The sequence below is a fragment of the Phyllobates terribilis genome, unplaced genomic scaffold (genome assembly GCF_046119375.1).
Source record: "Phyllobates terribilis strain yellow unplaced genomic scaffold, ASM4611937v1 Scaffold_2__4_contigs__length_985480577, whole genome shotgun sequence".
Lineage (NCBI taxonomy): Eukaryota > Metazoa > Chordata > Amphibia > Anura > Dendrobatidae > Phyllobates > Phyllobates terribilis.
In genome coordinates this window covers 961,767,600-961,787,597 of record NW_027362762.1, presented here as the reverse complement: position 1 = coordinate 961,787,597, position 19,998 = coordinate 961,767,600, and positions in this window count along the sequence as shown.

Here is a 19,998-nt window from a genome sequence, read left to right as displayed (position 1 = left end):
GATTGGGGATGAGGGGCCCATGCAAACCAGGATGGGGGTGACGGGTGCCATGCATATCAGGATTGGGGATGAGGGAGCCATGCATACCAGGATTGGGGATGAGAGGTACCATGCATACCAGGATTGGGGATGAGGGGTGCCATGGATACCAGGATTGGGGATGAGGGGCCCATGCATACCAGGATGGGGGTGAGGGGTGCCATGCATATCAGGATTATGGGTGAGGGAGCCATGCATACCAGGATTTGGGATGAGGGGTGCCATACATATCAGGATTGGGGATGAGGGAGCCATGCATACTAGGATTGGGGATGAGGGAGCCATGCATACCAGGATTGGGGGTGAGGGGTGCCATGCATACCAGGATTGGGGATGAGGGGTGCCATGCATATCAGCATTTGGGATGAGGGAGCCATGCATACCAGGTTTGGAGATGAGGGGTGCCATGTATATCAGGATTGGGGATGAGGGAGCTATGCATACCAGGATTGGGGATAAGGGAGCCATGCATACCAGGATTTGGGATGAGGGGTGCAATGTATACCAGGATTGGGGATGATGGGTGCCATGCATACCAGGATTGGGGATGAGGATGCCATGCATACCAGGATTGGGGATGAGGGAGCCATGCATACCAGGATTGGGGATGAGGGGTGCCATGCATACCAGGATTGGGGATGAGGGGTGCCATGCATACCAGGATTGGGGATGAGGGGTGCCATGCATACCGGGATTGGGGATGAGGGGTGCCATGCATACCAGGATTGGGGATGAGGGGTGCCATGCATACCGGGATTGGGGATGAGGGGTGCCATGCATACCAGGATTAGGGATGAAGGGTGCCATGCATACCGGGATTGGGGATGAGGAGAGCCATGCATACCAGGATTGGGGATGAGGCGGGCCATGCATACCGGGATAGTGATGAGGAGTGCCATGCATACCAGGATGTGGGTGAGGGGACCATGCATACCAAGATGAGGGATACCATGCATACCAGGATTGGGGATGAGGAGTGCCATGCATACCAGGATTGGGGGTGAGGGGTGCCTCGCATACAAGGATTGGGGATGAGGGGTGCCATGCCTTTCAGGATTGGGGTTGAGGGGTGCCATGCATACCAGGATTGGGGGTGATGGGTGCCATGCATACCAGGATTGAGGGTGAGGGGTGTCATGCATACTAGGATTGGGGTTGAGGGGTGCCATGCATACCAGGATTGGGGGTGATGGGTGCCATGCATACCAGGATTGAGGGTGAGGGGTGTCATGCATACTAGGATTGGGGGTGAGGGGTGCCATGCATACCAGGATAGGATGGTGGGGACAGGAGGGAGGGCAGCACAAATACCAGGATGGGGGCAGCACATACCTGCATGGGAGACCATATACCAATAAAAATGCTCGCCAGTCAGGCGTAGAACGGGTTCAATAGCTAGTATATCTATATGGGAAGCTACTTGCTGCTTTAAAGGTAGGAGTGGGCCCTTTACTTTTTGGGCCTCTGTGGTAGCACCAATGATATGACCACCCCTGAGTACCATCCTGATACTGGGTGTGGACGCTATTATCTCATTCTATATGAAAGCTTCTGTATAATCTCCTTTTGCCACTAGGGGGAGACAGCTAACCATTTTGGTCTCCTTCCATTATTCCATGGTAGTTGTGTACATAATATAATCTGGTTCTGCTGATCTGATACATTTAAAGTCATTTCATCCTCAGTTTCAGCAGAGAATGATTGAATGGATTTATATATAAATTACCACAATGTATATTATATATAAGTGCCCACAGCAGGACAGTCATTGTAGAGATGATGAATGGGTGCGGCAACCAATATCTGTTCAAGACAGGGCAGGATGTGACCAGAATACTGAAAAGTGGTACTGTGTAATGTATTTATAATGGTGTGGAGAAGTGGTACTGTGCAGTGTTTATACACAGAATAATACAGGTACTGAGAATTACACCCAGTATACAGGACAGGAGGAGTGGTACTGTGCAGTGTATATAAAGGACAGGAGGAGTGGTACTGTGCAGTGTATATATACAGGACAGGAGGAGTGGTACTGTGCAGTGTATATATACAGGACAGGAGGAGTGGTACTGTGCAGTGTATATATACAGGACAGGAGGAGTGGTACTGTGCAGTGTATATATACAGGACAGGAGAAGTGGTGCTGTGCAGTGTGTATACAGTATACAGGACAGGAGGAGGAGGAAGGAGGATTGCTGAGGGAGATCCGACTGCTAGAGTCTCCAGTGGACCTGACACGGTTTTACTTCGGTGAGGACAAACCAATGGAGGAGACCAAGAGGAGGAAGAGGAAGACTGGAGGAGCCGCACAGGAGGTGGTGAGTTACAAGTATGTACCAATGTCTGATGTTGCGCCTGCCACCTTCTGTTTAAACCCCACCAAACCTAAAGGCACGGGCTCTGCAGTGGGCTCGAGGCAGAGGCAAGGTGGGGAGAGGAGAAGGACGGGTGGTGGGGGTAGTGGTGGAATGAATGCTGGGAGTAGTGGGAATGGTGGGAGTAGTGGTGTAGCAAATGGTGGGGGTAGTGGTGGAATGAATGGTGGGAGTAGTGATGCAGTGAATGATAGGAGTAGTAGTGCAGTGAATGGTGGGAGTAGTGGTGGAATGAATGCTGGGAGTAGTGGGAATGGTGGGAGCAGTGGTGCAGTGAATGATGGGAGTAGTGATGCAGCAAATGGTGGGGGTAGTGGTGGAATGAATGCTGGGAGTAGTGGGAATTGTGGGAGTAGTGGTGTAGCAAATGGTGGGGGTAGTGGTGGAATGAATTGTGGGAGTAGTGATGCAGCAAATGGTGGGAGAAGTAGTGGAGTGAATGATGGAGTAATGGTCCTGCGAATGATGGGAGTAGTAGTGGAGTGAATGGTGGGAGCAGCACTGGTGTTGGTGGGGGGGAAGTAGGCGTTGGTCCCGCTGCCCCCCCAGCATTGGCGGGGGCTTCAGCCCAAAGCTACTCAGGAGCTGTCAGTGCTGGGGGTAGTAGTGCGCCCTCGTCTGGTGGCCCTGGGGATGGTGACTTGCAACAGCAGCTCCTGGACGCCCTGAGGAGAGGGGAGAGCTCCATCACTGTAGAGGGGAGGGAGGTTGATCTGTCTTTCTGGATAGAGAGACATGGTCTTTCAGCCTTCCGAGATAGAGGGGCAGAGACTGTCTGGTCTCTGCCGACAACGGGGCAGAGGAGTAACCGTAGGAACATGGTCCGTCTCCAGTGGGTAAGCAAGGATGCCTGTCCTGATAGGTCGAAGGTGGTTGAGCTCCTGCTGGGGATGGGCTTTGCGGCATATGACATCTTTGCCTTGATCCATCCCTACGGGACCTCCTACTTCGATGTCAGCTTCGTGAGACTGGAGGGCCTTGAGCTTTTCTGGTCTCGCCATGAGCTGGCTCGGAGTTGCCCCGAATGGCATGGTCTCTTTCCCCTGGCAATAACCCGCCAAGATTCAGTCAGGAAAGTGACCATTTTGACTAGTAACGAGTCGCTTTCCTGTATGGACATTACCACCTGGGTGAGTCGATACGGAGAGGTCACCAATATTCCCGAAAAGAATCTGGATGACCATGGTATCTGGTCAGGGGCCTGGACCTTCATGGTGAGATTGAAGGTTTCGGGAAACACTGTTACCCATATCCCCTCCTCAACCTTTTTGGGGAGGGATAGGATCTTGATTTTCTACCGGGGGCAGCCTACGGTCTGTCACAGGTGCGGTAGTCCCACACACTTCAGTGCGCAGTGTACCACCCAGAAATGCGCACTGTGTGGGGACCTCGGTCATCTTTCTGCTGCCTGTCGCAGGATTAGGTGTAACTTGTGTGGTGACCTCGGTCACCCGTTCAGTCGCTGTCCGCGTTCCTTCGCCAATGCGGTCCTGAAAGCGGCGAGTGCGGGACAGGCGAAAGCTGGAACTAAACTTGCCGGTGAAGGGACCAGTAGGGGCGGGGGAGGCAGGGAACCGGTGAGGAGCAAGCTGCCGCCATCCACCATCAGGCGGCAGGAGAAGCGCCGTGGGGACAGGGGGCAGAGAGTAATGTCCCTAAACTCAGACCCAGGTACTTCACTTGCAGCTGAGGATCCTAAAGACAGTGAATTGAGAGAGGAAGTCAAGAGACTTGAAAGGGAAGAGCGAGAGGACGCCACGTCTTCCCAGGAACCATCTTCTGGTGACAGTCTAGATGAGGGAGAGGGGGAGTGGTCACAGAAAAAGAAAAAGGGTAACAGAAAAACAGCCAGAGGTAGGAGGGGGACCAGGTCTCGAGCTGCCTCTTTGGAGTGCGACCCCTCTGACTCTCTGGCCGTGATCCAAGCGCCATTGGAGGGTTCAGCTGCCCCCCCTCTGGTGGATCTCTCCAACCGGTTCGGGGCTCTCCAGGACCTCCCTCTGGAGGGGGGAAGTGGGGACCCGGGGCCGGAGGTTGCGGACAAGGTGGTTGGGGCTCAGGAGATGGTTGGGTCTTCCTCTCGGGGGGCAAATACAAAGCCCTCTGGGGGGACAACTAACCCAGGACCACCAGACGAGGGCAAGAATGTATGTAAGGAGAGAATGGACGAGTCTGTTTGTCTTAAGCGCACTAAAAACCCGTCATTATCGGAGGAAGAGGTTGGGACTGTCAGTGGTGGGAAGAAAAAGGCTATCTAATTCAATCAATCATGATGGCGGCACCCACCCCGTTGACGCTGGCAACTATTAATGTTTGCAGCATAAAGTCAGATGCTGCAAGGTACACGGCCTTTCATTTTCTCGGCCAACTTGACGCCGACATTTTGTTTTTGCAGGAGACCAGGTTGACCAATATATCAACCTTGCATAAAGCAAGGCGGGAGTGGAGGCATGGGCCCTCCTACTGGTCTCTTGCGGCCGAGCCGTATAGCGGGGTGGCGGTCCTTTTTAAGACCGCAGCGGTTGAATGCAGACGAGTGATCGAATTAGAAATGGGGAGATGCTTGATCCTAGATGTCTCCATGGGGGGACAAGAGCTTCGGCTCATTAACATCTATGGTTCCCAGTCCAAGTGGGACCGCAAATGTCTCTTCCTGAAGATCAAACCCTTTTTATTTTCGAGTCGGCAGGTGGTCTTTGGAGGGGATTTCAACAATGTCACGAGATCCTGTGATAGAGGAGGTTCCGGAGACCGGCTGGCTTATGACTGCGTCGCGTTAAACAGGATAGTGAGTGAGGCTCGCCTGGTGGATGTCCACATCCGGCACAACCTGGGCGACACGGGATTCACCTTTTTTAGAGGTAGTCAGTGCAGGTCTAGGCTAGACAGGTTTTATTTGAAGGAGGAGGCCGTCTCTTCACCGTTGTCGGTTGTGGAGGTGGAGTTCTCCGATCACTGTTTGATTATGTTTTCTCTGAACGTTACAGAGACTCCTCGGATGGGAAGAGGCTATTGGAAGCTGAATTCGTCACTCCTTGAGGAAGAAGCTGTGAGACGGTCTTTTGAGGAATTCTTTCAGAGCCAGGTACCATTGCTGGGCCTAAGTAACACTAAGTCAGAGTGGTGGGAGATGTTCAAACATCGGGTGGCGAGATTCTTCCGGCAGCTCTCGAACCTCAGAAGCCTGAACAGGGATCGCCTGTATCAGAGCCTGAGGAGGAAACTCGAGCATCTTGTCTCGACTGGAGGTAGCCGCGAGGAGATCTCCAGAGTGAAGTCCTTGCTGAAGAGGTGTCAGTACGATAGGCACGCATCTTTGGTTTTCGAGAGGGACTACGGGAAGTACTGCTCGCCCGACCCTTACAGAAACTGTAAGATGTCAGTGAATAGTAAGATAGTGACGGGGCTGGTGGACAGTACGGGGTCCCTGAGAAGGTCCAGATCAGGGATCTTGGAGGTCGTCAGTTCCTACTACTCGCACCTCTTGGGAAGGAGGGAGCTTGATCGTGACGGGATGTCGGCTTTCCTGGCTGAATCCGTTCCTGAGCCAGGGGCTGACCTCTCGCTGGGCGATTTGGCAGAAGCGATCAAAGAAGAGGAAGTGAGACTGGCGATCGATGGGCTTAGGCCCAAAAACTCGCCAGGTCCGGATGGCTTAACATCCGAGTTCTTTAGGACCTTTAGGGACTCTTTGGTCCCCCTCTTGACTCAGGTGTTTAAAGAGTGTCTCTCCTCGGGCACTCTGCCGAGATCATTAAGGAGGTCAGCTTTGATCATTTTGTCAAAGGGTAAGGATCCGTCACGTATTGAGAACTGGCGTCCCATAGCACTTCTCAATGTGGACAGGAAGATTTTGGCTAAGATACTTTTCAACAGGCTGGTGAAGTTTGCACCCCGGCTCCTTTCTGAGGTTCAGCACTGTTGCGTTCCTGGCCGTAGCACTTTTAGTGCTGTTCTAGGTGTCCGAGAGGCCGTGGAGCGAGGCAGGGCGGGCCTCTGGAAGGGGTTCTTGCTGACCCTGGATCAGGCAAAGGCCTTTGATCGGGTTAACCACGAGTACCTCTGGTCCACTCTTTTGAGGTATGGTCTGCCTGGAGGGTTTGTGGACTGGCTTAAGACCTTGTATGCAGGGGCTGAGACTTTCCCTCTGGTGAATGGGTGGATTGGACGACCTTTCGGGGTAGGATCCGGTGTCCGTCAGGGCTGTCCTCTTAGCCCTTTGCTTTACGCGTTTGCGATCGATCCCTTCCTCAGAAGGATCGATTGTGGACCGTTGGCGGGGGTGCGGATGGGCGGGGCGGTGCCGGAGGCTATCCTGAGGGTGGTGGCCTACGCGGACGATGTCACCGTCTTTATTTCTTCGCAAGAGGAGGCAGTGGTGGTGATGTCAGAAGTGGAACGCTACTCGGAGGCATCCGGGTCCAAGGTCAACCAGGATAAGTGTGAGAGTCTCTGGCTGGGAGGCGGAGATCCCGGGTTTGATCTTCCGGACACCCTCCCCGAACCCCAAGAACATGCCAAAGTCCTGGGCATCGAATTCGGCCAGGGTGATTACCCCACGAAAAACTGGGAAGGCAGAATCAAAGGTGTCACCCAAAGAGTGGACCAATGGAGGGGTTGGTCTTTGACCCTGAGGGAAAGGGTTGGCCTGAGCAAAGCTTTCCTGCTCCCCTTGCTAATCTACCTGGGCAGCGTCTGTGTCTTGCCAGAGCCTCTCTGGACACGGGTCTACAGTCTGTTCTTCCAGATGTTATGGGGGAACAGACTGAACCTAGTCAAGCGGGAGGTCACTTACCGCACGAGGAGACTAGGGGGTTTTGAATATGGTGAACCCCGTGGTGTTCCTAGTGAACACCTTCTTGAAAGTGAACGTGGCAAACCTCTGGAAAGAGAGGGCTCCTCCGTGGGTATTCTCCTGCAAGGGATGGTTTCAGCCTTTCTTCCAGGAATGGGAGACAGGGGGAAGATTGAAGGATCTTCGCACACCACACGGGCATCTCCCGGCTTACGTTACCCCGGTTCTGAAAATGATCCGCCGGTGGGGTCTGGGAATGTGGGAGGTGAGGTCCCTCACGAGGAAACTCCTCGATATGAGGGTCTTGCTTTCTCATTTTCAGAGTCCATTGGCCCTTAAAGACTGCCCAAGTCGGGATCTGGAGGTTGGGTTGAGTTTGTTAAATTCTACCAGGATCCCCGAGAAGTACTGGGACTTGACTTGGCGCTGCTTCCATGGTAAGCTGTATGTGAGGGACAATTTGAAGTTCAGGAGCTCCGAGGACAGGAATTGCCCCCGTGAGGCTTGTGCTAACGTGCTGGAAAGCATGGAGCACTTCCTGCTTCATTGTCCCTTTAATACAGAGGTGTACAACAGGGTGGGGGCTTCCATTGGTTGGCCGCGGCTGGCTGCTCTGTCCTACGCCGGGTGGGCCTATGGAGCATTCGGAGACCTTGGGAGAAGGGACCGAGACACTTTATTCATAGTAAGCGCAGTCGTCAGGTATTTCACGTGGAACGCACGAGTTTTAGTCTCGACGCAGAGTAAAATCCTCCATGTAGATGAAGTCTGTAGGAACATCCTAGGTGACCTGGTGAAGGTACGTTCTCTGGAGTATGAAAGACTGGGTGCCCGGAGGGCGGCCCGTCTCTGGAGGGGCTTTTCCTTCAGGGTGCCTTAGTCCGGTAGTACTCCTATACCCTGGTGGTGGGCTGATGTCTTTCCACCCTAGATTTTTGTTTTGTATTTCTGTCTCCTGAATAGAAGGTTTGCCGGCATCGAACTTGAGCCTTGGATGGTGAGTGTGTAGGTTGTGTTCTGTATATATTGTATATAATGTATAATAGGGGGTTTTAGTTAGCTTGGGTGGGGGATTTGGGGGAGTTCTTCATCAGCGGTGATAAGAGGACTGATCTGGCCTGGTCCAGGCCCCGCCTGGGGAAAAACTTTGGGGCCTGATCCTAGCTCGGAGTAATCCTGAACTTTGTGGCCAGAGCTGGATCAGGGGTGGCGGGATAGTTAGTGTAGGTTTGTGTTTTATATATATATTAAAAAATTACAAAATTAAAAAAAAAAAAAAAAAATATACAAAAAAAAAAAAAAAAGGTTTAAAATTGTCCATGTCACTATTGTATATATTGTTATTTTTGGTTTTCTGTGGTGTGAATGAGGTGCGGTAAGGGTGTGACTAAGGTCAGGCAGTGGGACCAGTAGGTTAGTGTTAGTTCCCGGTTGTATATACGTTATATTAGGTTTAGTGTTTTATTGTATATAATCTTGTATATAGGACGGTGTTTTATGTGTATATAGGACGGTGTGAGCGTTGTGTGGGATTGTATATAGTAGTATGAATGAAGCTGGGCCGGGGGTTTTATAGGTTTTATAATAGTTATTTCTTGTATATGTATATATTCCTAGGGGGATTTATTTTCTGTGATTTGTCGTCTTGTTTTGTTCTTATGTTCGGTGTCCTGTAATGTATTATTGTTCAGTCATGTACTGTACTTATTCTATCAATAAAAAAAAGACCTGCAGTGTATATATACAGGACAGGAGGAGTGGTGCTGTGCAGTGTATATATACAGGGCAGGAGGAGTGGTACTGTGCAGTGTATATATACAGGACAGGAGGAGTGGTACTGTGCAGTGTATATATACAGGACAGGAGGAGTGGTGCTGTGCAGTGTATATATACAGGACAGGAGGAGTGGTACTGTGCAGTGTATATATACAGGACAGGAGGAGTGGTACTGTGCAGTGTATATATACAGGACAAGAGGAGTGGTACTGTGCAGTGTATATATACAGGGCAGGAGGAGTGGTACTGTGCAGTGTATATATACAGGACAGGAGGAGTGGTACTGTGCAGTGTATATATACAGGACAGGAGGAGTGGTGCTGTGCAGTGTATATATACAGGACAGGAGGAGTGGTACTGTGCAGTGTATATATACAGGACAGGAGGAGTGGTACTGTGCAGTGTATATATACAGGACAGGAGGAGTGGTACTGTGCAGTGTATATATACAGGACAGGAGGAGTGGTGCTGTGCAGTGTATATATACAGGACAGGAGGAGTGGTACTGTGCAGTGTATATATACAGGGCAGGAGGAGTGGTACTGTGCAGTGTGTATATACAGGACAGGAGGAGTGGTACTGTGCAGTGTATATATACAGGGCAGGAGGAGTGGTACTGTGCAGTGTATATATACAGGACAGGAGGAGTGGTACTGTGCAGTGTATATATACAGGACAGGAGGAGTGGTACTGTGCAGTGTATATATACAGGACAGGAGGAGTGGTACTGTGCAGTGTATATATACAGGACAGGGGAAGTGGTACTGTGCAGTGTATATATAAAGGACAGGAGGAAAGGTGCTGTGCAGTGTATATATACAGGACAGGAGGAGTGGTACTGTGCAGTGTATATATACAGGGCAGGAGGAGTGGTACTGTGCAGTGTATGTATACAGGACAGGAGAAGTGGTACTGTGCAGTGTATATATACAGGACAGGAGAAGTGGTACTGTGCAGTGTATATATACAGGACAGGAGAAGTGGTACTGTGCAGTGTATATATACAGGACATGAGGAAAGGTGCTGTGCAGTGTATATATACAGGGCAGAAGAAGTGGTACTGTGCAGTGTATATACAGGACAGGAGGAGTGGTGCTGTGCAGTGTATATATACAGGACAGGAGGAGTGGTGCTGTGCAGTGTATATATACAGGACAGGAGAAGTGGTACTGTGCAGTGTATATACAGGACAGGAGGAGTGGTGCTGTGCAGTGTATATATACAGGAGGAGTGGTATTGTGCAGTGTATATATACAGAACAGGAGGAGTGGTGCTGAGAGTAGCAGCTGTCTGTGGAGCTCAAGCACTTCCAGGAGGAGGGTTGTCGTCTGCCTCTCTTCTCCCCAGGGAGAGGCAGGCTTACTGGGAGGCCGGCATGGCTTCCCAGCCTCCTATCCCCCGGTCTATGCCGGCGGGGGAGAAGGAGCCTCAACAACCGGCCCAGGAGGGAGTGAGGAGATCGGGAAGGGTGAGGAAGAATACATCCACCTGCTCCAACCCCGAGACTGTTCACCGCCAGCCCAGAGAGGGAGACCGGGGCACCCCAGGCCCCAGGAACAAGAGCCCAGCAAGATCCTGGGGGGAGATGAGCTCCAGCGAGTCCACAAGTTCCTTCTCCTCCCGAGTGGTCGCCACGTTGCGAGAGTACGAGGACGCCGGCAAAGCACTAACCCAGCTGAAAGAGGAGCTGAGGGAGGCCCGGGTCCTGAACACCCGGGCGTCCAACAAGGAGAGACCCGCGACCTCCCAGAGGGTTAAAGCCCTCAGAGACGAGGTGGTCAGGTTAGTGCTCCTCCGGGAGGGGATTGAGAAAAGCGCAGGTCCCTTCCTGGAGAGGTTTAAGAACCAGCGGCGGTTCTCAGAAATGAAGGGGTTAAACACCTCAGGAGAACCGCCAGCCGGCGTCCTTAGTGAAGAGGAGGAGGAGGATGAAGAGGTGACTGGAGTCTCAGTTGCTGGAGCCAGTGAGGGGCAGAGCCGGAGCTCAAGTGGTCTCCCTGCAGGGCAGAGGACTCCCACAGCAGAGGCTGGAGTGTCGGGGGAGGAGGAGGAAGGAGGACTGCTGAGGGAGATCCGACTGCTGGAGTCTCCAGTGGACCTGACGCGGTTTTCCTTCGGTGAGGACAAACCAGTGGAGGAGACAGGGAAGAGGAAGAAGAAGAAGACCGGAGGAGCTGCACAGGAGGTGGTGAGTTATAAGTATGTACCAATGTCTGATGTTGCGCCTGCCACCTTCTGTTTAAACCCCACCAAACCTAAAGGCACGGGCTCTGCAGTGGGCTCGAGGCAGAGGCAAGGTGGGGAGAGGAGGCGGACGTCCGGCGATGCTGCCATCTGTGCGGGGAACAGTGCAGGGGGCGAGGCTGTGGAGGTACTCACAGCGCCGGACATAGGGAGTTCTGTGGAGTTTCCCACCCTGCCCTCTGCGGCTAAGCCGGTTATCACCGGGGCTGGGGGGGCAGGGAAGGATGTGAAAAACACATCAGCAAAGAACACTGGGCACACTGCTGCGACAGGGGGGCAGTGTGCCCCAGCGCCCAAAAAGGACACTAAGACCCCAAAGTCTGTGGGTGCAGGGCGGGCAGAGGTGCCGAGAAAACAGTCTGGCCAGAACAAGGACCAAAATGCTGCAGTAGGGGGGCGGGGCGCTCCAGCAGACGACCTGCAGAAAGCCAGCAGCAACCAAAGGGAAACGGGTGTGGTGCTGCAGGGAAAGGAGTCTCTGGAGGTGCTCCCCTCCCCCGGCCCAGCAGGTGTGAGTGCAGAGACACCAGACACAAGGGAGGAAGGAATGGAGGTGACTGTGGAAGGTGCAGAGAACAGCAGAGGTAATGGGGTGACAAGTAAAGAGAATAGAAATAGTGGTGTAGTGAATGATGGGAGTAATGGTGGAGCAGATAGTGAGAGTAATGGTGGAGCAGATGATGAGAGTAGTAGGAATGGTGGAATTAGTGGTACAGTGAATGATGATGCAGCAAATGGTGGGGGTAGTGGTGCAGTGAATGATGATGTAGCAAATGGTGGGGGTAGTGGCGGAATGAATGCTGGGAGTTGTGGGAATGGTGGGAGTTGTGGTGTAGCAAATGTTGGGGGTAGTGGTGTAATGAATGGTGGGAGTAATGGTCCTGCGAATGGTGTGAGTAGTAGTGGAGTGAACGATGGGAGTAATGGTCCTGCGAATGGTGTGAATAGTACTGGAGTGAATGGTGGGAGCAGCACTGGTGTTGGTGGGGGGGAAGTAGGTGCTGGTCCCGCTGCCCCCCCAGCATTGGCGGGGGCTTCAGCCCAAAGCTATTCAGAAGCTGTCAGTGCTGGGGGTAGTAGTGCGCCCTCGTCTGGTGGCCCTGGGGATGGTGACTTGCAACAGCAGCTCCTGGACGCCCTGAGGAGAGGGGAGAGCTCCATCACTGTAGAGGGGAGGGAGGTTGATCTGTCTTTCTGGATAGAGAGACATGGTCTTTCAGCCTTCCGAGATAGAGGGGCAGAGACTGTCTGGTCTCTGCCGACAACGGGGCAGAGGAGTAACCGTAGGAACGTGGTCCGTCTCCAGTGGGTAAGCAAGGATGCCTGTCCTGATAGGTCGAAGGTGGTTGAGCTCCTGCTGGGGATGGGCTTTGCGGCATATGACATCTTTGCCTTGATCCATCCCTATGGGACCTCCTACTTCGATGTCAGCTTCGTGAGACCGGAGGGCCTTGAGCTTTTCTGGTCTCGCCATGAGCTGGCTCGGAGTCGCCCCGAATGGCATGGTCTCTTTCCCCTGGCAATAACTCGCCAAGATTCAGTCAGGAAAGTGACCGTTCTGACTAGTAACGAGTCGCTTTCCTGTATGGACATTACCACCTGGGTGAGTAGATACGGAGAGGTCACCAATATTCCCGAAAAGAATCTGGATGACCATGGTATCTGGTCAGGGGCCTGGACCTTCATGGTGAGATTGAAGGTTTCGGGAAACACTGTTACCCATATCCCCTCCTCAACCTTTTTGGGGAGGGATAGGATCTTGATTTTCTACCGGGGGCAGCCTAAGGTCTGTCACAGGTGCGGTAGCCCCACACACTTCAGTGCGCAGTGTACCACCCAGAAATGCGCACTATGTGGGGACCTCGGTCATCTTGCTGCTGCCTGTCGCAGGATTAGGTGTAACTTGTGTGGTGACCTCGGTCACCCGTTCAGTCGCTGTCCGCGTTCCTTCGCCAATGCGGTCCTGAAAGCTGCGAGTGTGGGACAGGCGCAAGCCGGGACTAATCTTGCCGGTGAAGGGACCAGTAGGGGCGGGGGAGGCAGGGATCCGGTGAGGAGCAAGCTGCCGCCATCCACCATCAGGCGGCAGGAGAAGCGCCGTGGGGACAGGGGGCAGGGAGTAATGTCCCTAAACTCTGACCCAGGTACTTCACTTGCAGCTGAGGATCCTAAAGACAGTGAATTGAGCGAGGAAGTCAAGAGACTTGAAAGGGAAGAGCGAGAGGACGCCACGTCTTCCCAGGAACCCTCTTCTGGTGACAGTCTAGATGAGGGAGAGGGGGAGTGGTCACAGAAAAAGAAAAAGGGTAACAGGAAAACGGCCAGAGGTAGGAGGGGGACCAGGTCTCGAGCTGCCTCTTTGGAGTACGACCCCTCTGACTCTCTGGCCATGATCCAAGCGCCATTGGAGGGTTCAGCCGCCCCCCCTCTGGTGGATCTCTCCAACCGGTTCGGGGCTCTCCAGGACCTCCCTCTGGAGGGGGGAAGTGGGGACCCGGGGCCGGAGGTTGCGGACAAGGTGGTTGGGGCTCAGGAGATGGCTGGGTCTTCCTCTCGGGGGGCAAATACAAAGCCCTCTGGGGGGATGACTAACCCAGGACCACCAGACGAGGGCAAGAATCTATGTAAGGAGAGAATGGATGAATCTGTTTGTCTTAAGCGCACTAAAAACCCGTCATTATCAGAGGAAGAGGTTGGGACTGTCAGTGGTGGGAAGAAAAAGGCTATCTAATTCAATCAATCATGATGGCGGCACCCACCCCGTTGACGCTGGCAACTATTAATGTTTGCAGCATAAAGTCAGATGCGGCAAGGTACACGGCCTTTCATTTTCTCGGCCAACTTGACGCCGACATTTTGTTTTTGCAGGAGACCAGGTTGACCGATATATCAACCTTGCATAAAGCAAGGCGGGAGTGGAGGCATGGGCCCTCCTACTGGTCTCTTGCGGCCGAGCCGTATAGCGGGGTGGCGGTCCTTTTTAAGACCGCAGCGGTTGAATGCAGACGAGTGATCGAATTAGAAATGGGGAGATGCTTGATCCTAGATGTCTCCATGGGGGGACAAGAGCTTCGGCTCATTAACATCTATGGTTCCCAGTCCAAGTGGGACCGCAAATGTCTCTTCCTGAAGATCAAACCTTTTTTATTTTCGAGTCGGCAGGTGGTCTTCGGAGGGGATTTCAACAATGTCACGAGATCCTGTGATAGAGGAGGTTCCGGAGACCGGCTGGCTTATGACTGCGTCGCGTTAAACAGGATAGTGAGTGAGGCTCGCCTGGTGGATGTCCACATCCGGCACAACCCGGGCGACACGGGATTCACCTTTTTTAGAGGTAGTCAGTGCAGGTCTAGGCTAGATAGGTTTTATTTGAAGGAGGAGGCCGTCTCTTCGCCGTTGTCGGTTGTGGAGTGGAGTTCTCCGATCACTGTTTGATTATGTTTTCTCTCAACGTTACAGAGACTCCTCGGATGGGAAGAGGCTATTGGAAGCTGAATTCATCACTCCTTGAGGAAGAAGCTGTAAGACGGTCTTTTGAGGAATTCTTTCAGAGCCAGGTACCATTGCTGGGCCTAAGTAACACTAAGTCGGAGTGGTGGGAGATGTTCAAACATCGGGTGGCGAGATTCTTCCGGCAGCTCTCGAACCTCAGAAGCCTGAACAGGGATCGCCTGTATCAGAGCCTGAGGAGGAAACTCGAGCATCTTGTCTCGACTGGAGGTAGCCGCGAGGAGATCTCCAGAGTGAAGTCCTTGCTGAAGAGGTGTCAGTACGATAGGCACGCATCTTTGGTTTTCGAGAGGGACTACGGGAAGTACTGCTCGCCCGACCCTTACAGAAACTGTAAGATGTCAGTGAATAGTAAGATAGTGACGGGGCTGGTGGACAGTACGGGGTCCCTGAGAAGGTCCAGATCAGGGATCTTGGAGGTTGTCAGTTCCTACTACTCGCACCTCTTGGGAAGGAGGGAGCTTGATCGTGACGGGATGTCGGCTTTCCTGGCTGAATCTGTTCCTGAGCCAGGGGCTGACCTCTCGCTGGGCGATTTGGCAGAAGCGATCAAAGAAGAGGAAGTGAGACTGGCGATCGATGGGCTTAGGCCCAAAAAGTCGCCAGGTCCGGATGGCTTAACATCCGAGTTCTTTAGGACCTTTAGGGACTCTTTGGTCCCCCTCTTGACTCAGGTGTTTAACGAGTGTCTCTCCTCGGGCACTCTGCCGAGATCATTAAGGAGGTCAGCTTTGATCATTTTGTCAAAGGGTAAGGATCCGTCACGCATTGAGAACTGGCGTCCCATAGCACTTCTCAATGTGGACAGGAAGATTTTGGCTAAGATACTTTTCAACAGGCTGGTGAAGTTTGCACCCCGGCTCCTTTCGGAGGTTCAGCACTGTTGCGCTCCTGGCCGTAGCACTTTTAGTGCTGTTCTAGGTGTCCGAGAGGCCGTGGAGCAAGGCAGGGCGGGCCTCTGGAAGGGGTTCTTGCTGACCCTGGATCAGGCAAAAGCCTTTGATCGGGTTAACCACGAGTACCTCTGGTCTACTCTTTTGAGGTATGGTCTGCCTGGAGGGTTTGTGGACTGGCTTAAGACCTTGTATGCAGGGGCTGAGACTTTCCCTCTGGTGAATGGGTGGATTGGACGACCTTTTGGGGTAGGATCCGGTGTCCGTCAGGGCTGTCCTCTTAGCCCTTTGCTTTACGCGTTTGCGATCGATCCCTTCCTCAGAAGGATCGATTGTAGACCGTTGGCGGGGGTGCGGATGGGCGGGGCGGCGCCGGAGACTATCCTGAGGGTGGTGGCCTACGCGGACGATGTCACCGTCTTTGTTTCTTCGCAAGAGGAGGCAGCAGCGGTGATGTCAGAAGTGGAGCGCTACTCGGAGGCATCCGGGTCCAAGGTCAGCCAGGATAAGTGTGAGAGTCTCTGGCTGGGAGGCGGAGATCCCGGGTTTGATCTTCCGGACACCCTCCCCGAACCCCAAGAACATGCCAAAGTCCTGGGCATCGAATTCGGCCAGGGTGATTACCCCACGAAAAACTGGGAAGGCAGAATCAAAGGTGTGGCCCAAAGAGTGGACCAATGGAGGGGTTGGTCTTTGACCCTGAGGGAAAGGGTTGGCCTGTGCAAAGCTTTCCTGCTCCCCTTGCTAATCTACCTGGGCAGCGTCTGTGTCTTGCCAGAGCCTCTCTGGACACGGGTCTACAGTCTGTTCTTCCAGATGTTATGGGGGAACAGACTGAACCTAGTCAAGCGGGAGGTCACTTACCGCACGAGGAGACTAGGGGGTTTGAATATGGTGAACCTCGTGGTGTTCCTAGTGAACACTTTCTTGAAGGTGAACGTGGCAAACCTCTGGAAAGAGAGGGCTCCTCCGTGGGTATTCTCCTGCAAGGGATGGTTTCAGCCTTTCTTCCAGGAATGGGAGACAGGGGGAAGATTGAAGGATCTTCGCACACCACACGGGCATCTCCCGGCTTATGTTACCCCGGTTCTGAAAATGATCCGCCGGTGGGGTCTGGGAATGTGGGAGGTGAGGTCCCTCCCGAGGAAACTCCTCGATATGAGGGTCTTGCTTTCTCATTTTCAGAGTCCATTGGCCCTCAAAGACTGCCCAAGTCGGGATCTGGAGGTTGGGTTGAGTTTGTTAAATTCTACCAGGATCCCCGAGAAGTACTGGGACTTGACTTGGCGCTGCTTCCATGGTAAGCTGTATGTGAGGGACAATTTGAAGTACAGGAGCTCCGAGGACAGGAATTGCCCCCGTGAGGCTTGTGCTAACATGCTGGAAAGCATGGAGCATTTCCTGCTTCATTGTCCCTTTAATACAGAGGTGTACAACAGGGTGGGGGCTTCCATTGGTTGGCCGCGGCTGGCTACTCTGTCCTACGCCGGGTGGGCCTATGGAGCGTTCGGAGACCTTGGGAGAAGGGACCGAGACACTTTATTCATAGTCAGCGCAGTGGTGAGGTATTTCACGTGGAACGCACGAGTTTTAGTCTCGACGCAGAGTAAAATCCTCCATGTAGATGAAGTCTGTAGGAACATCCTAGGTGACCTGGTGAAGGTACGTTCTCTGGAGTATGAAAGACTGGGTGCCCGGAGGGCGGCCCGTCTCTGGAGGGGCTTTTCCTTCAGGGTGCCTTAGTCCGGTAGTACTCCTATATCCTGGTGGTGGGCTGATGTCTTTCCACCCTAGATTTTTGTTTTGTATTTCTGTCTCCTGAATAGAAGGTTTGCCGGCATCGAACTTGAGCCTTGGATGGTGAGTGTGTAGGTTGTGTTCTGTATATATTGTATATAATGTATAATAGGGGGTTTTAGTTAGGTTGGGTGGGGGATTTGGGGGGGTTTTCATCGGCGGTGATAAGAGGACTGATCTGGCCTGGTCCAGGCCCCGCCTGGGGAAAAACTTTGGGGCCTGATCCTAGCTCGGAGTAATCCTGAACTTTGTGGCCAGAGCTGGATCAGGGGTGGCGGGATAGTTAGTGTAGGTCTGTGTTTTATGTATATATATTAAAAATTACAAAAAAAAAAATATAAAATATAAAAAAAAAAAAAAAAAAAAAAATTGTTCATGTCACTATTGTATATATTGTTATTTTTGGTTTTCTGTGGTGTGAATGAGGTGCGGTAAGGGGGTGACTGTAAGGTCAGGCAGTGGGACCAGTAGGTTAGTGTTAGTGTCCGGTTGTATATACGTTATATTAGGTTTAGTGTTTTATTGTATATAATCTTGTATATAGGACGGTGTTTTATGTGTATATAGGACGGTGTGAGTGTTGTGTGGGATTGTATATAGTAGTATGAATGAAGCTGGGCCGGGGGTTTTATAGGTTTTATAATATTTATTTCCTGTATATATATATATATTCCTGCGGTGATTTATTTTGTTTCTATTTTCTGTGATTTGTCGTCTTGTTTTGTTCTTATGTTCGGTGTCCTGTAATGTATTATTGTTCTGTCATGTACTGTACTTATTCTATCAATAAAAAAAAGACCTGCAGTGTATATATAAAGGACAGGAGGAGTGGTGCTGTGCAGTGTATATATACAGGACAGGAGGAGTGGTACTGTGCAGTGTATATATACAGGACAGGAGGAGTGGTACTGTGCAGTGTATATATACAGGACAGGAGGAGTGGTACTGTGCAGTGTATATATACAGGACAGGAGGAGTGGTACTGTGCAGTGTATATATACAGGGCAGGAGGAGTGGTACTGTGCAGTGTATATATACAGGACAGGGGAAGTGGTACTGTGCAGTGTATATATACAGGACAGGAGGAGTGGTACTGTGCAGTGTATATATACAGGACAGGGGAAGTGGTACTGTGCAGTGTATATATAAAGGACAGGAGGAAAGGTGCTGTGCAGTGTATATATACAGGACAGGAGGAGTGGTACTGTGCAGTGTATATATACAGGACAGGAGGAGTGGTACTGTGCAGTGTATATATACAGGACAGGAGGAGTGGTACTGTGCAGTGTATATATACAGGACAGGTGAAGTGGTACTGTGCAGTGTATATATAAAGGACAGGAGGAAAGGTGCTGTGCAGTGTATATATACAGGACAGGAGGAGTGGTACTGTGCAGTGTATATATACAGGACAGGAGGAGTGGTACTGTGCAGTGTATATATACAGGACAGGAGGAGTGGTACTGTGCAGTGTATATATACAGGACAGGATAAGTGGTACTGTGCAGTGTATGTATACAGGACAGGAGAAGTGGTACTGTGCAGTGTATGTATACAGGACAGGAGAAGTGGTACTGTGCAGTGTATATATACAGGACAGGAGAAGTGGTACTGTGCAGTGTATATATACAGGAGGAGTGGTACTGTGCAGTGTATATATACAGGACAGGAGGAGTGGTACTGTGCAGTGTATATATACAGGACAGGAGGAGTGGTACTGTGCAGTGTATGTATACAGGACAGGAGAAGTGGTACTGTGCAGTGTATATATACAGGAGGAGTGGTACTGTGCAGTGTATATATACAGGACAGGAGGAGTGGTACTGTGCAGTGTATATATACAGGACAGGAGGAGTGGTACTGTGCAGTGTATATATACAGGACAGGAGGAGTGGTACTGTGCAGTGTATATATACAGGACAGGAGGAGTGGTGCTGTGCAGTGTATACATACAGGACAGGAGAAGTGGTACTGTGCAGTGTATATATACAGGAGGAGTGGTACTGTGCAGTGTATATATACAGGACAGGAGGAGTGGTACTGTGCAGTGTATATATACAGGACAGGAGGAGTGGTACTGTGCAGTGTATATATACAGGACAGGAGTGGTACTGTGCAGTGTATATATACAGGACAGGAGGAGTGGTACTCTGCAGTGTATATATACAGGACAGGAGGAGTGGTACTGTGCAGTGTATATATACAGGACAGGAGTGGTACTGTGCAGTGTATATATACAGGACAGGAGTGGTACTGTGCAGTGTATATATACAGGACAGGAGGAGTGGTACTGTGCAGTGTATATATACAGGACAGGAGAATTGGTACTGTGCAGTGTATATATACAGGACAGGAGAATTGGTACTGTGCAGTGTATATATACAGGAGAGGAGAATTGGTGCTGTGCAGTGTATATATACTGGACAGGAGAAGTGGTACTGTGCAGTGTATATATACAGGACAGGAGGAGTGGTACTGTGCAGTGTATGTATACAGGACAGGAGAAGTGGTACTGTGCAGTGTATATATACAGGACAGGAGAAGTGGTACTGTGCAGTGTATATATACA